At 37.9% G+C, this 12,989-nt stretch overlaps 1 long non-coding RNA gene across 2 annotated transcripts in view; it reads left to right on the forward strand.

Moving 5' to 3' along the window:
- Positions 1-1,313: 1,313 nt before the first annotated feature.
- LOC126824118 (uncharacterized) overlaps positions 1,314-12,989 on the forward strand; it is a 46,437-nt gene continuing 34,761 nt past the window's right edge. Inside the window, exon 1 of one of the 2 annotated variants that reach the window (XR_008788541.1) lies at positions 1,314-1,435. This is a non-coding gene — a long non-coding RNA (uncharacterized LOC126824118). Of the gene's footprint in view, positions 1,436-1,925; positions 2,082-12,989 lie in introns of those variants that run through there. The other variant, XR_007681458.2, reaches the window with a different exon arrangement.

Raw genomic sequence — 12,989 nt, forward strand, 5'->3', positions numbered from 1 at the left:
AGGGTTGCCTGTCCAACCTCGTGGGTTTTCTCCGGGTCCTCCGGTTTTCTCCCACTGCTAAAGACACCTACGCGCAAGCGAATTATTGAAATTAAATTAAACCATATGTTAATCCCGAAATGACCTACTCTGTGTCGAGTGGGCGGTAAACCCCATCTCTCTCTCTCCCATAGACTTTTCACCTATGTAGTGTTTATGTCGTTGGGAGGAGGGTGGGGTGAAGGTGGTGGGGGGGGGGGGCTAGGCGGTCCAGAACAATTGTATCATATCTGTATCGTGGTATATGATTATGACGTTATGAAGTTTAGACCAGAAACTTGTGGTGAAACGATCCTATTTTCTTTTCTGTTTGAGAGGGGTGCAAAAAACATTTGGGAGCCAAATGTTGAACAGGGTGGTTAGATCTATTTGTCAAGGCCAGCTCAATTTTTGTCAAGGTCGTTGAGATGTAAATAAGGTTAGGGCACGTGATTGTTGGCGAGTTTGTAGGTTATGGTTAGGATAAGCCTTAAGGCTATAGGTCCAGGGTTAGGTCCAGATCTAAGTATAATGAGGGAGGGGGATTTGGGATTAGCGCTAGCTTTGTTTACATCTCGTTATTTGACCAAACTTGAAGTTGGCCTTATCAGATAGATCTAACCTTGACAGGGTCTGTTGCCGACATCCATTTTATAAATATTGACATCTAGGTTATCCAGATTACGTAAGAATAGACAGATACAGATAGCAGGTTTCACCCACCATCTATGTTTTCATTAATTCCTCTTTAATCCTATATCCGATGTTGTTAATATACGATGTACTATCACAATTAAATCTTAGCATACTTACATTAGTAACCACTTAAGCTAGGGTTTCATGATTGTTAAAGATACATTATGGGAGATTCGATAAAGAGTTGGCAGTTCTCACTCACTATAATAGTTAAAAACTAGATAATGTAAAGGCAATTTGCTGAAAATTTCATTCAAATTGATCCTCTATGAACCGAGAACTAAGCGTTTGAAATTTCTACCTAGCCTTAATCATCATTACTAAAGTCAGTACGATAAACAGTATACTCTTGATTATCCATTTAATCATTAAATCGTGAAGCAAAGTTATGTGTTATATGGTTTACCTGGTCAGGCATGCTTTAACAAACTGTGTTATATGGTTTACCTGGTCAGACATGATTTAACAAACTGTGTTATATGGTTTACCTGGTCAGACATGTTGTAGAATACATATTATTATCTCTGATTTATAACAAACTGAAGGGCTCCGGGGAAGAATGATTTAAGTCACCTTTTCAACGAACCCCAGTTAATAGCGCCATCTGGTAGCTCTTTCACTCAGTTGGCGGTTTCAGTTGGATATCCACAATTACACATCAATTTAGTTTATTTTAGTACTGTATAATTTGGATTTGAAGTGGTTTATATGAAGAATTCGTGTAAGTTAAAATTAAAAACACTTATATGGATATACTACTTCTGCATGTTAATACAATATATACTAAACGTTTTAATCCATTTCATTATATATATGTGTGTGTTTGCCAGTTTGACTAAATACGCCCCTTATATTGGTTAAAAAAGCAACAAAAAACCTCTGACCTGTCTGGCATAACTTTTGCTTGGGAATATTTGTTTGCATAGAGATTTATTAAATAGTGCCGTTAAGGGGGTAGATATACTTTTCACTATATAATAACTATAATTACGTGTTTCGGACTCTAGGTTTTTATTATTTTTAAATGTTTCGATACCTTCGGTGCATTGTCAATAGTTCATGGTGCAACTTGATTTTTGAGGTGATAAAGCGCCACCTGACGAACCGAAACACGCCAGTACTCCGTCGTAGCTCTAAATTTGATTTCTATACGCCACTGTGTATTTTATGTATTCATATGCAAATCCGATATTAAATTACGTACAGTTAAATATATAGAACAGGTTTATTGTAATGAAAAACGCGATAACACAAACTGCTAGTGTTCAGGACTAAATATTTATTGCTTCATTCTTGAGCCGTCAAGGTTACACAATATAAGAAAAGGAAATCTCGGGAATGGGATTCGAGCTTAAAGACAAAGTAAGGTAAGTGATACAATTATCTGAGGATAAGAAACTACTTGGTGAAAAGAAATTATTTGGTGAAAAGTTTTCTCCGGGTCGTCCGGTTTCCTCTCACAGCTAAAGACCCATACGCGAAAGCGAATTATTATAATAAAATTGAACCAAATGTTAGTCCCGAAATGACCCAGTTTGTGTCGAGTAGACGTTAAATCTCAACCCCCCCTCTCTCTCTCTCTCTCTTCTCTCTCTCTCTCTCTCTTTATGTTTTATTTTTATGTATCTATTTAGAATAAATTAAAATAAAAAGACAGTTTTCACATTTATTTAATTACTAGCAGGATACCCGGCTTCGCCCGGGGGTCATAACTCCAAAACCGGAAGTGGTAGACTAACGCCACCTGGCCTATGTTACTCCCCGGTCCGAGCTACCCCTTTATCCCAAATTTCAGACTCGGGGCAGACCTAGTGTAACCGCCAACCCCGAACAGACCGGCTTTGCTCGGGGGTCATAACTCCGAAACCGGAAGTGGTAGACTAACGCCACCTGGCCTATGTTACTCCCCGGTCCGAGCTACCCCTATACCCCAAATTTCAGACTCGGGGCAGACCTAGTGTAGCCGCCAACCCCGAACAGACTTCGCTCGGGGGTCATAACTCCGAAACCGGAAGTGGTAGACTAACGCCACCTGGCCTATGTTACTCCCCGGTCCGAGCTACCCCTATACCCCAAATTTCAGACTCGGGGCAGATGTAGCCGCCAACCCCGAAAAGACAGACTTCGCTCGGGGGTCATAACTCCGAAACCGGAAGTGGTAGACTAACGCCACCTAGCCTGTGTTACTCCCCGGTCCGAGCTACCCCTATACCCCAAATTTCAGACTCGGGGCAGACCTAGTGTAGCTGCCAACCCCGAACAGACCGGCTTCACTCGGGGGGCATAACTCCGAAACCGGAAGTGGTAGACTAAGGCCACCTGGCCTATGTTACTGCCCGGTCCGAGCTACCCCTATACCCCAAATTTCAGACTCGGGGCAGACCTAGTGTAGCCGCCAACCCCGAACAGACAGACAGACAGACAAACGATAGTCACAAATATATATATATAGATATACATTCTGATCATTCCAATTTCATATACTAGAAGTCATTTTTCAAATTTTCCAAATCACACATGACATGGTCTCTATTAAGCACATGGTTGACTAAGCACGCACTGGTCTTGGTCGAATGCACGCCGAGCGTGTTATCTAGTCTCGTCCCGCAAATTGTTTCTATTTTTAGTAACAGTGTAATTTTAAAGGCCCTGTCTTGCAGTTAAGTTTTATACAAACTAATGTCTTTTCCCCAACCCTGTTACCTTGAACATGTGTCAAGTGTTCTCAATCACTCACCTACATAGAACAGTATGAGTTCTGAAATGAACTAGCAATGTTCTGCACAGAACACATAGTCAAATGGACGCCTGTGTTCTACACTCGTAACTAGTGTTCACAGTGTAGGCTCGAATCGAAAACTGAAACCGAACTTTGTCTGCTGGAAATGAAAATGAAATGGAGTATATATTATTGTTATATTATTATTATATTATTGTATGTTTATTCTGCCATGCCGTCACGTCATTGGTATTGTTATTGTATGTCTTGACAAGCTCAGGCGAAACATGTAGACAATTAAACAATAGTATATACTCTCTTTAGGCATTTTAAACCTTTATCCTTTATATATTATATATATATATATATACTATTGTATATAAATATACATTATATACTATTGTATATAAATATACATGATTCTAAATATATATATATATATATATATATATATATATATATATAAAATAAATAAAAGATTCTACTCTCAGGTAAAAGTATATAGAAAAATGAGGTTTTTAGAAATGCCTGATGATCCCCGTAGTGGGTGAAAGCGCTTGCTAAGATGAAATTAGTTTTTCCTTTCTAAAACCCTCATTTTTCTATATATATATATATTTAGATTTAGAATCATGTATATTTATATACATTTAGAATCATGGGTTAAAATCTTTATTTAATTATAAATTATAATCACAATCATAGCTTAAAATCTTTAATATAAAATATGGGTTAAAACGTTTATCTAATTGTGGCGTCCAACGGATGTATCCACTAAAAATGGGCCCCTCTATCACAATGACTCACTAGTGGAACCTCGGCTACTGATCTGTTATCCAGGGAGGGGTTTTTCTAAGCTCGCCTGGGATCACAACTCTCTTCGGTTAGTAATGGTTAAGTGTCAGCAAAAAGTGACTATAAGAAATCCCTTCCCAAGTTTTTGACCGGAATTTCCAATAATTGAACGAAATACGACTGCAATGTCGCTTTGCACAATGTCCCCCCTTATTCAATAACACAAACAACAAAATAAATATTCATATAAGAATAAATATATATTATCCTCTGATCAAGACCAAATTACAAAATATAACACAGTAATGATAATGATATAAATATCTAACCACTTTCAGGCGAAACCCAAATTATGGTCAACAGACAACCACACGTGTACACGATCAGTAACGATATGAAATCTGGGAAACTGACCGGGCTGTCGGTAATTTTTCACAGATGATTAGCAAATTTAAAAATTGATCAGCAGTTTTTCAGTTTCAACATAAAACACCTAAATAACAAGATTATTTTAATTTTAATTGATTACTAATGATTAGATTTCATTCTTAAGATTTTTTAGAATTTTAGCACTTCAACAGGTAGCTGTGAACATTTCTGAATGAATGTAGACTTTTGGTTAGGCCTTATGTCTGACGAAAGACTAGGGAATGTGGGTGGATACGGATAAATCTTCCGTATAAACGGTAGCCTATAAAATATAAACCGTCACATATTATCACAATCATCGCTTAAAATCTTTAGAGCTAGCAACAATCTATCTTCTAAACTCACTAAGGCTGCAACTTACCACAGGGTTTTACAGTTAGTTATAAACCTGTAACGGTAAATCTCTTTGATCTTGCGGTCTGAAAGGCGGGGGCGGCTTTGGATATATAGAGGGAAATTTGGGGTTATTCTTCTGAAAGTTTTTTCTTTAAACCTTTACCGGGTTATTCTTGCAGGGTAGGGGTTATGCTGACTTCAGAAAAAAACCTCGACAGAAAAACCTCGGCCTACCGGCTTCGGTTTTTCTTTTTCTCGGGTTATTTTCTTCAGTCTTTCTTTCCCCAGCATAACCTCAGTCTCATGCTTTATTCTTCACATAAAATTAAAATTCAGTCTTACGGTGTCGGTAAGTTGCCGCCTGAGTGAGTTAAAAAATAGTAAAAGGACGAAACTATGAGGTGACTCTGAACCGAGAACCGTCACAATATATACGCCATTAGTTACAATCAATTAAATTAAAAAAAAATCGCCGAGTATTAGTCAATAAATCGCCGAGTATTAGTCAATTTGTTTTTATCAACGCCCAACGCGTAAAGAAGAAATTTTATGATGGCTTCATTAATAAATAAGTGAATGAATATTTTTCATAGCATTTGAGGGGGTTCACTCGACAACTTTCTTAGAATTTTGCCCACTTGACATGGAATGGCACAAATATTGAATAACGGGTAGTTAAACTGAAAATCAATAAGTGGTACCGTGTGCGTGTATTGCACTGTTACGTAGTTGGATTGATGAGATAGAAGAGGGGAGACAACTCAGTTTTGCACTGATGATCCAAGCAGTTCGTTGGGGAAAATATTGTGGTACGGGTACGGAACATATGTTGCTATTAAAATCACGACACAGCTCTCTTCCACCAGGCATAAACAGGTCCCTTGGTGCGACTGGACCAAGACTTTGTCTTGGCTGGTTGCTTTTGGGCTCTCTACTCTTTGTTTGATGATAGTGTGTGGATGGTCCCGTTTTAGTACTAATTGAAGTTCTCGAGTCTTGAAGACAGGTGCCTCATTCATATTATTTATCGGCTTGGCGCTCTCGATTAATAACAAAACTGGGTGCACCCGACTTTTCTCCATCGAGTTTGGAAATAACTTTATCACCCGGTTTCAGTTCTTCTAATTCGCGTGTGTTGTGATGTCTATTAAATTTTCTACGCGTTTGAAACTTTCTATTGTCATCTCTTCTCCTCACATTTTTAAAATTAGGCCATTTCGGTTTTAAAGTGCTTGGTAAAGTTGGTAGAGTTGTACGAATTTGTCGTCCCATCAGTAATTGAATAGGACTCACACCTGTAACTTGTAACGGGGTTGTTCTGTAGGTCATTAAAGCCAATGATAGATCAGGTTGATTTAATATCTTTTTCGCGGTTTGTACAGTTCTCTCTGCTTCACCATTCGCGGACGCAAAGTAAGGGCTTGTTGTGACATGATTAATTCCAAAGTCACAACAAAATTTAGAAAATTCCCTAGACGCAAACTGAGGTCCGTTGTCAGTAGTTAGTAACTCTGGTATTCCGAATCTCGCGAAACTATCTTTAAATTTAAAAATAACATTTCGGCTTGTGGTAGTACTTAAATAAACAATTTCAATGTATCGCGAAAAATAATCCACAATTACCATATATTCCTTGCCCTTGAAAGTCAATAAATCTGCACCTAAATGTTTCCAAGGACGATCTGGTAGTGGTGTTGGTAATAAAGGTTCTTTATGTTGATTCGGTCTTTGACTTTGACAAAATTCACACGATTGAACACGATGATCAATATCTTTAACAATTCTAGGCCACCAAATGCTCATATTTACTCGTTCTCGACACTTGTTGATGCCTAGATGTCCTGCATGAATTCGCTCTATCATCTCTTCACGCATAGACACAGGAATGACAATTCTACTACAGTATACTAATAATCCGTTAACTTCTGTAAGTCTCTCGCGAACAGAATAATAATCATATAATCTCGGATTAACATCGCGTTTATATTGTGGCCAACCATCGCGTACAAAACGTAAAACATCTTGTGACGTTTCATCGTTTAAAGTAGCTTGACGAATATTATTTAACTGTTTATCAGAAGCTGGCCATGAACTCACAATTGGGCTCATGTACATATTTACGTCACTTTCAAGTTCATTTATGAAATTTTCCCGTTGTGGACTTTTTGACAATGTATCGCTGATAAGCATTGTTTTTCCCGGTGAGTATTCGGCGATTGGATTGTAACGCATAAGGCGCATTATCATTCTTTGACAGCGAATAGGAATTTGGTCAATATCTTTCCTATTTATTAGACGAATTAAAGGTTTATGATCCGTAACTAGTCGATAAGAATTTAATCCCCAAAGGTATTTGTCAAATTTTGCACATGCCCACACTAGCGATAAGCACTCCTTTTCGATTTGGGCGTAACGTTTTTCTGCGTCAGTCAAAGTTCGTGAGCAAAATGCTACGGGTTTCCAAATAACATCATGCTCTTGCATGATACAGCCTCCTAATCCATAGGAACTTGCGTCCCCACTAACCATTGTTGGTTTATGAATGTCAAATACAGCTAGCACAGGTTTCGAAGTTAAAATATCCTTAATTTTATTGAAAGCTAAGTCTTGGGCTTTATCCCATCTCCAAGCAACATCTTTGTGTAATAACTCGTTTAACGGTTGCATAACACTCGAAAGGTTTGGTATATAACATCCTAAATAGTTGATCATACCGATAATACGGCGCAATTCTGGAACGTTTTTCGGCACTTCAATGTTATTGATAGCAGATACTTTATTAGGATGGGGAATTACCCCACTCGGCGTAATTTTATGTCCCAGAAAATCAATCTCCGTTTTCCGAAATATACACTTTTCTCTATTGAGTTTTAAACCACTTTCGTTTAACCTTATTAACACAGCTTGAAGATTTCTATCATGTTCCTCGAGGTTTGATCCAAAAATATAAATATCATCCATGTAAGTGGCGGTTCCTTGTAAATTCACTAAAATCTGATGCATTATACGCATAAAAATTTCAGGAGCGCTTGAAATACCAAACGGTAGTCTCTTAAACCTATATCGTCCCGATGATGTTATAAACGTTGTCAATTTCCGACTCTCCTCGTCGAGAGGTACCTGGTTAAATCCACCTGAAGCGTCTAACCGACTTATGTAACGCGCATTTGCTAACTTATGTAAAATGTCTTCAAACGTTGGTAAGACGTATCTTTCACGTTTAACAGCTTTATTTAACTGTCTTAAATCGACGCACAGTCGCACTTGACCCGAAGGTTTCAAAATAGGTGTTATGGGCGCACACCAATCTGATGGTTCTGTTACAGATTCGATAATGTCATTCTCAACTAATCTCTTGATTTCGTCGTTTATTTTCTCTTGTAACGGTATCGCGACTCGTCTTGCCGTGTAAACAGCATAAGGAACAGCATCGTCCTTTAACGTAATATGAACGGGTTGACAATTTAATAATCCTACTGGTCCAAAAACTTCATCATTCACCGTTTCGATTCGTTTTATTAATCCCATTTTAACAGCAGTTGCACGACCTAATAAATTATGAGAACTTTGTCCTTTAATTACGTAAACACCACTGATTTTTATACAAAGTTTCTACGCTAAAGCATCCTAAACACATTAATTTTCCTCCTGGACTACTTAAAACAATATCACACGGTTTTAATTTCGGTTTCGGATTTGATTGACTATATGTTTCTTCACAAAATACTGTGGTATCCGCACCTGAATCAATTTTATGGTCAATAAGCTTTCCAAAAATTGGCAAACTCACATGCCACGGTGGTTCTGATTTATCATTATATTTGTTTACGTCACTATAAACACTTCCAAGAAATGAGGACGAATTTTGACACGAATTATTCGAAGGCACTACTTTCTGTTCTAAAGATACATTCTGAATTGAGGCATTTTCAAATTCTTGACACATTTGTCCGAATTCTCTATCTTGATTATAATACCGCTTATTATGAGAACAATTAACTTCACTTATTCTTTTTGAATGACATCTGACAGCAAAATGTCCTAAGTTTCCACACTTTCTACAATGTTCACGTGAAGCTGGGCAATTATTATAACTATGACGTCGATTACACGATGAACAGTTGTTATGTCTATACCGATTCCTTTGATGTTCATATTGTACACGATTACTGTTAAATTTATATAAACATTGTTTATTATTGTATCCTTTATTAAAGAGATGTTGTGGATTTGATGTCTTTTGCGGAGACAAGTATTTACGCGGTACCCATGGTGACGACGCGTTCTGAGGGCTATAGCGTTTGAAACTGTCTCGATTTCTGTGACCTTGTCAACTCATCGAATTAATGTCTAGTCTAGAATCTTCCGTTTCAAATTTATTTTGCGTTTTCACCAGTTCTGTATTTCGCGCGATTTCTATAGCTCTATCCAAAGTTAAAGTATTTGATTCAATTTGTAGTTTTAATGACTCTGATTTATCCTTTAATCCAACGACAAGTCTATCCAAAATTCTCCTGTCAACGTCATCAAAATCACAATGTTCACTGGCTTCATATAATCTCCTGATAAATAATTCTACGCTTTCATCGTCTTCTTGGGTCATTGTATTAAAAACACTTCTGTCAAATATGACGTTTCTCTTCGGCACAAAATAATTGTCAAATTTCTTTAACACTTTATCATAATTTTCCTTGTCTTCATCCTCGTCGAATGTGAACATATTAAAAATTTTCTCAGCAGTTTCACCCATACAGAAGATAAGAGCACTGACCTGAATATCTCCGTCTTCTTCGTGTAATTTGCATCCTTTGCGATAACGACAAAATGACTGCTTCCAAACTGGCCATTCATTGGACTTGTCAAACTGGAACTTTTCTGGTTGTCTCAATTTCGCCATTGTATTTTGTCAGCTTTATGAACATAGTTGATGAACGAATTTAATGTCCCAACACAACTGTGCTACGATCCTCTTCTCAGTTGATGAACGAATTTAATGTCCTAACACAACTTTAAGGTAAACCTGTTTACTTCTGACACCATGTTGCATTCATATATAATGCGTGCTGCTGGTTGCTTGGCATGACAGACTGGCCCCATTTCATACTTCATAATTATAGACCCAATATATATATAACTAAGTCAGGATCAGGATAATACTACTTGTATTATAGGAAATAACTAAATATACAAAACCATAGGTAAGCATATCAACGTAGCATAATGACAGACGACCTACTCTCATGAGACCCAGAACTCTACTGTCCCTAACTGACCACCACACGTGCAGACTCACTATAGTCTCTTTCAACATTACGTCATAACGTCTGTATCAAATTAGTGGTTATACTAAATCACTCGCAACAGGTTAAAATCTTTATTTAAAGGAGCTAAATCGCTAATATTTGGGACCTGGAAATTGATACAAATGGGTCGCAACGCATATAATAATGTAATACGAATGTATATAAACCGATTTACATTCAATTGTTTCTGTTTTTACTGTAATTTCAAATCAGTTATGTTTGGCGAAATACGCCAGAAGTCTCAATTGAATGGCAATCTTTAGCGTCTGGTTATTCCAGTCTACACCGATGGTATTTATTGCGCATGTTCTCCAGATAAGAATATAGCGTCACCATTTGACATGACTTGTGGAATATGTCTAGTCGCGTTCTTTGTGTCCCTTGTTAGGGTGACCCATGTACTCACAGAAATACAGTCCACCGCTGATAGTTCGAGACTACCACTGAAGCGTGCACATTCGCCGTGCCGAGACCAACTTTCTGACAGTATGATACTATAAATAGCCATGGCACGTGCAATTCTCTACAAATCTATCAACTATTACAGCTGTAAAAAATTTATTGTTGACGATTTTGAATAGCAGTAAACTTAAGCTTCTTAGTTATTACATCAGATTTAGAAATTACGTTCGTTTCATTTTTTAAATCGCTTTATCATTAACTGTACCGTTAAGAGCGGCATCTTTTGGTTTAGTACAAATAATATCTCTGAATCACTCGGGTTAGACAGGAACATGATACTAGCAGTAGTTTCATTTTACTTTTACAAGCTTCTTAAAACGATTGTTGAGCTACCTAACGTGCTTATTTCTAAATTCAATTTCTTGTTCTAGCTTTCTGTTATGTTTCGTAAAAAAAGTAGTCTTGATTATCCCGACCTGTCAATCAGATGTAGAATGGTCGATAGACTGGTTAAGCGAGACTAATTTCAAAACAAGGGCACGTAACCTATCTTTTACTCAAAAGTGTCTGGATGTTATGGACGACGCTTGGAACCAGTTTTCAGTCTATTATTTATACATGATTAATGGTCATAGCTTATTAAGTACAACATGATCGTTTATTCAGTGACTATAATTGTGTGAAACTGATTTGAGGCTTGGCATATATATAAATATTGTGGCGTAATTGTCGAGATATATGGAGATATTTATTTATGGTGGGTCACCCTACCCTTGTTACAAAAGGCGCTGAAACGCATTATGCTACACGATTCGTGTACCAATAATAAAATGTTTATTTTGTCTTAAATATTGGATATCAGAAGCCCATCTTTTCCGGGTAAGATCACAAGACCAATGTTGATTTGAATTGACAAATAATTCGTGTTTTCAATGTCGAAGACTTTGGATGATATTGAGTTAGAGACTTAGCTACTTTAATTATTAAATATTGATTAAATGAAAATTGTTATGCTTAGCCTATGATTATGTAATAAGAGTATCATACGCTCTGGGGAGGAACAATCCTTGATCTCTGTTCATCATCAGATAAGAATTATCTGATCTCAGATAAGAATATTACGTCACCATTTGATATGACAATATGGTACACAATTCGTGTACCAATTGTAAAATGTTTATTTGTTCTTGAATATTGGATATCAGAAGCCCATCTTTTCCCTGTAAGATCACAAGACCAATGTTGATTTGAATTGACAAATAATTCGTGTTTTCAATGTCGAAGATTTTTGATAATATTGAGTTTTAATTATGAATTATTATCACAATCATGGGTTATATATACTATTCAAAAAAAGTAGGGGATATTTGATTTTTAAGTGTTATTAAAGTCACCTAATGAAACTGACGAAGAAACAAATGACAAAACGAAATGAAGTTCACATTCATCGATTTATTCCAAATGATCGTTAGACTAAGTAAGGCACAGACTGACCATTATAAGGGTAAAATGATACCCGGGGTCAAACAGCAAAGTTACCACAGCATCACAACCAAGTCAGTAACGGGTAAATCCTCCTCTGTTTGCCAAACAAGCATTGATCCGACGTGGCATACTCCTAATGAGACGTCTAAGGTCATTTTGGTCCAGATTGTCCCATTCCTGTTGCAACGCAGCAGCAAGTTCTTGGACATTGGCAGGACGTTGTTGACGTTGACGTAACCTCTGTCCAAGCATGTCCCAGACATGCTCGATGGGGGAGAGGTCGGGACTCAGTGCTGGCCAAGGTAATGTGGTGATGTTCTGTTGTTGGAGGTAACCTGTAACGATCCTGGCCCTGTGACATCTTGCGTTGTCATCCTGGAAGATGAAACGGCGGCCATGACGTCGTGCGAACGGCACAACATGGACTGCCAAGATGTTGTCCCGGTAGTACTGGCCCGTAACACGCCCTGCAACAACATGTAAAGCCGTTCTTCCAGCAACAGTGATGCCTCCCCACACCATAACAGAACCACCCCCAAATCGATCATGTCTGATGACGTTAACGTCTTGGAAGCGCTCGTTTCGACGACGCCACACCCTCCTACGTCTGTCCAAAAAATCAACAGTGAACCTTGACTCATCTGAAAACATCACATTGCTCCAGCGTCGATTATCCCATTGTTGACGATCCCTACACCAACGACGTCTTGCCTGAATGTGATGATCTCTCAAACAAGGGATCACGCGAGGACGTCGGGCGCGAAGGTGACCCCTATGCAGTCGATTCCGAATCGTCTGGCCACTCA

Source organism: Patella vulgata, chromosome 6, assembly GCF_932274485.2.
Source record: "Patella vulgata chromosome 6, xgPatVulg1.2, whole genome shotgun sequence".
NCBI lineage: Eukaryota > Metazoa > Mollusca > Gastropoda > Patellidae > Patella > Patella vulgata.